Source organism: Mus caroli, chromosome X (assembly GCF_900094665.2).
Source record: "Mus caroli chromosome X, CAROLI_EIJ_v1.1, whole genome shotgun sequence".
NCBI classification, from domain to species: domain Eukaryota; kingdom Metazoa; phylum Chordata; class Mammalia; order Rodentia; family Muridae; genus Mus; species Mus caroli.
The window spans coordinates 116,304,423-116,309,545 of NC_034589.1; the positions used below are offsets into that span (position 1 = coordinate 116,304,423).

A 5,123-nucleotide genomic window follows, 5' to 3' on the forward strand; every position below is an offset into this window, starting at 1 on the left:
TAAATCACCTAGTGGAAGACTGTAGAATGAAATACGGTCCCTGATTTTGACAAATTAGGCAGTAATACCTTGTTGTATATATAATTCTAGTAATTGAAGTGGTCCTCTGAAAAAAATTACATCAGAACAGTCTTTTGATTAATTTTAATAGAAACAGACTGGTTAAGTAATCAGAATAAATGTATTACCTTATGGTTTAATATGACTGAATCTCATCAATCATAGAGAATATATAGATACATTTTAAAATCTGTTCTATAAGAATCAGTGCTATAATCAAGCAATGAATTGGGGTTCACCTGAATCTGCAGGTTATACTTTTTTATATAAAATTTCCATATTAAGCAGATTAAAAATATTATTTACTTTTCCTGAGTGTGATGGTGGAAATGGAAGATGTCCACAAGTGAGCTTCAGAGATCTCTATAGGGTGATAGAAATGTAGTGAAGCTGAGTTGTACAGAACTCTAAGTTTACTAAAACAAACAAAATATTTACTAGTGTACAGGGAATGTGTGAATTTTTAAGTTATTTCTTAATAAAAGAAAGAAAAATAAAAATTCTGGATATTGTAATATCTTCTTAGAGACTAACTTTTTTTTCAAATAATTATAGGTACTCAACAGTGCTTTTTGGGGTACTTGTAAAAAATAATGGTTCTGAATTAGAAAAATAAAGGTTATTTTTAGAAAATATAAATAAATCAGAATTTCCTTTGGAAAACAGTGGTAGTTGTTCCTTATAATACTTGTAATCTAATCATTTCTTGTACTCTCAGGATAAGTATAGATTAATAGATGGATTTGAAATTTTTATCAAATAAAAATGCATACCTATTAGAATGTAATTTTCATTATCTTGCATCTATAAATTAATTTAGAAAGGTACAGCATCTTTAAAGAGTTCATTTTTTCCCATACAGTAATATGCAAGGAGGAAGCTACAGGAAACATTTGTGCTTTTCCTATTGACATTGACTTAAATCTGTTCAAAAATCAAAAATGAATTCCAAAGGAAATTCTGCTTCACAACAAAACAAGTCTGTTCAAAAAGAAAATCATTATAAAAATCCAAATGATGTGGTTCACGTGTCCAGAAATGACAAGGAAGTCACTAAACACCTAGAGCAAGGAAACTTTTCAGGAAATCCTGAAGAACCTGCAAAATCATCAAACAGTAATATTTTTAGGGCTGAGGAAGTTTCAACCCTTACTCGGATTTTTCATGTATTACTAGACGAAGAAAAGTATTTGACTCAATTTGGCGAAGGTACATTCGCAAAGTTCTATGCACTTATCATGGAAAACACTGGTGTCAACTTAGAATCATCTTTTGTCAAAGACCAAGGTCTTTATGTGACAGTGTTTGGCAACCCAGAAGCTGTCACAAATGCTGAGAATGAAATTTTTAAATGGTGTCAAAAACAATATTTACCTATAACTCTCATTTCCAAACAAGAACATTGTTTTTTTCTAGACCAGACTGGCGAGAAATCACAAGATTTGGAGCAAGAAGGTCAAATAAATACTCAGATCACAAGTCCACATAATCAGAACAACAGTATAAATAGTGTTGATGTGAATCAGACAAAGATGAAGTCTTCAGATGGAAGCCTATCTACATCTGCCAGAAGTAGCAAAGGTGATATCCAGATACTAGAAATGGAGAAATCATTTAATCCCCTGACTGTGAAGCCATACCTTCAAGCAAGTGACATTTTCCAAGAAACAGAGGAACATGTCCCTTTTCAACTCTCTAGTGCCAAGGAGACAGATTTAGATATTAATGAAGGACAACTGCATGTGGATCAGATAGGTTGTCTTAAAAATGATATGATTGAGAAGACCAGTACTATAACTGAGGGTATGATGATGACATTTCAATACAGTGGTACCAGAAGTATCAAAAGAAATTTTCTAGCAGAGATCCTAGAAACAAGTGACGATTCAACAGGACAATCACAATCAGAAAGCTTATCAGATACTATGACACAACACAGTGATCTTGACAGTTCTGGGGAATTATTTAATGAAGCCGATGACAATGATGATGATTACATTGCTTCTTCAATCTTCGCTCCTTCTTGGTTGCACAGGTTTATTATTGGTACAAAAGGTGAGGAAATAGCTGAGATAACAGAATGTGTGCCAAAGGTTCAAATACATTTTACAGCTAAAGATAAGATAACACTGAAGGGATCAATAGATGACGTAAATTATGCTCAAGAAAAATTTGACATCATTGTCAAGGACCTAATGAGTAAAATGGAATATACTGAGATAAACAGTGACAGTAAATTTTACAAATACCTGACAGGGAATAATGGGGAGATTCTAAATAGAATTACAGAGAAGAACCAAGTCTCTATCACAATGTTTCCTGAAAATGAATCGAACCACTCAATCAGAATTGAGGGAGAATCTCTGGGTGTCCACCAGGCCAAAAAAGAACTACTTGCTCTGGCAAATAACTTGGAAGAAGAGTATAGCCATGACATAATCATCAAACACCAATTTCACCACATTCTTATTGGCCAAAAAGGTGAAAGGGTTCTAGAAATTTGTAAGAAATTCCCTGATGTTATCATCAATTTTCCACACCCTGCAGAAAAAAGTGATATTGTTCAACTGATAGGGCCACGATATGAATCAGAAAAGTGTGCACGGTATTTAGAGAATATGTTGACAGATATTAAAGAAAATAACTTTTCTATGAGTGTTCCTATAATAAAAAAGCTTCACAAAAGGATAATTGGAAAAGGAGCTTCAAACATTAAAAAAATCTCTGAAGCATCCAATACCAAAATTACTTTTCCACCAGAAAACTGCAATTCAGAAGAGTTCATCATTACTGGATATCCAGAAAATTGTGAAATTGCACGTAACTGGATACTTTCACTTCAGCAAGAGATAGCTGATACTGCAGAGGAAGAAATTATCATTCCTGCTAATCTATACAAACATCTGACTAATCCTAAAGAAAGTTTGTTAAATTCAATCATAGAAGAATGTGGGAAGTTCCATCTGCATTTTCCAAAAGGCAAATCAAACCTGAATAAAGTCATTATCATGGGCTCCGTTGAAAGTGTTGAAAAGGCCAAAGCAAAACTTCTAAAACTTGCAGAAGAAGAACAAGCCAAGAATTATTCTGAGACTCTTCATATCAAATCAAAGTATCATCAATTTCTACTGAACAAAAATGGAGGTAATATTTCCAAAATCTGTGATGAGACTGGAACATGTGTCTTTTTCCCTAACCCTACAAATAAGGATCAAGAAACCGTAACAATTAGAGGGACTGAGGAGTCTGTTAAAGAGGTCCAAAAACAACTAGATGATTTAGTTAAAGACTTAGAGAATGAGGTGGATGATTCCATACTAATAAACCGTAGATTTCACCATTATTTTGTCATGCGGAGGGGCCAGCTTTTAAAAGAAATGGCAGAAGACTATGGTGGTGTAGTTATTACATTCTCTTATGCAGGGAGACAGAATACGAAAGTCACAATAAGAGGGGCAAAACCTTGTGTTGAGGCAGCAAAGAAACACATTAAGGAGATTTTTGAGCCTTTGGGCTCCCAAGTTACAACACGGTATGTTCTACCCCATACTTTCCAACCTTTTATCATGGGACCAATAAGTTCACGAATCCAACAAATTGCTAGGGATTACAAAGTTGAAATCAAATTTCCAGATATAGAGAAGCCAGTCTTAAATATGGATCTAGGTACTCAAGAGAAAGGAAAAGAAAAGTGGAAAAGGACTGCTAAAGATATTGCTCCTAATTCCCCAAGGAAAGGTGACACCATATTTATCTCAGGCCAAGTGGAAAATTGCAAGGCAGCTACTGAAGCTCTAGCATCTATAGTTCCTGTTACTACTGAAGTCCATGTGCCCCTTCACCTACAACCTTACATCATTGGGCACAAGGGAAGTGGTTTACGCAAACTAGCAAAGGAATATGAAGTTCATATGCAGATGCCACAACCTGGAAAAAATTCTGATATAATATCTATTATGGGCCTTGCAGCACATGTGGAACAAGCCAAGATAAAATTACAAAAGCGAGTCAAGTCTTTACAAATGGAAATAGAAGATCGGACACTAAGAAATTTTAAGTTAATGTTTAATCTAGATCCTAAACATCAAGCCAAGATCACTGGTCACAAGGGCTTGCTTATTACTCAAATTTGCACAGAACACGATGTTACTATCCATTTTCCAAAGAAAGGAACCCATGACATGCAAGAACAAATCACTATTACTGGTTATAAAGAGAACACTCTAGCTGCCCGAGAAGCAATAATGAGATTGTTGCATAAAATTGAAAAAACAATTTCTAAAGAAATCACCCTAAACCAGCAGGTTCGTAGCAATGTTATTGGATTACGTGGAAAAACCATCAATAAAATCATGGATCAATACCAAGTAGATATACGTTTACCTCCAAAAGGGTCATATAATCCTAATATCACAGTGACTGGTCTCCCCGATAATGTAGAAAAAGCAATTGAGCATATTCTTAATCTTGAAAAGTATTATCTATCAGCTGCCATAAACCATGGATCTCAGCAAGAACAAACTAAAAGCATGTCCTTTTGCAACATAGCCATGACACCATCCAAGAGTTTTGTGAGAAAGTATGTTCCCTGTTATGCTAAAACAACCACAAAGCTCCCAGATGTAGATAATTGTGAACACTTTCCAAGATTAAAACAGCGAATATCTTCTAAAACTCATGCTTCAAAATTGTGACAATGCTGATCAAAAATAAAGTGTTGCAAACTTCTTACTTTAAAATGTCAATTTTATTTATTTTTCATAAAAATCCTATGTATGAATATTAAGATAAATATGTACCGTCTCCAGCCTCTTTTACTCTCTCTGTGTTCTACCCATACTTGCCTATTCTTTATCAAATTCAACACACACACACACAAAAAAACAAACAAACAACAACAAAAAAAAAACAAGTCAATTTAGTACTGGGATATTGGTTGAAAGTATAAAGCACATTTGTAATAGTATATACCCTGAAAAGAATGTTTTTGTTTTGTCAGTTAAAAGTCTATCTATTCTCAGCTACACAGTAGAGTAGGAGGCTCTTGATTGCTTCCATAAATA

At 34.2% G+C, this 5,123-nt stretch overlaps 1 pseudogene; it reads left to right on the forward strand.

The window, feature by feature from the left end:
* Positions 1–1,001: 1,001 nt before the first annotated feature.
* LOC110286926 lies at positions 1,002–4,754 on the forward strand (annotated as a pseudogene).
* Positions 4,755–5,123: the final 369 nt, after the last annotated feature.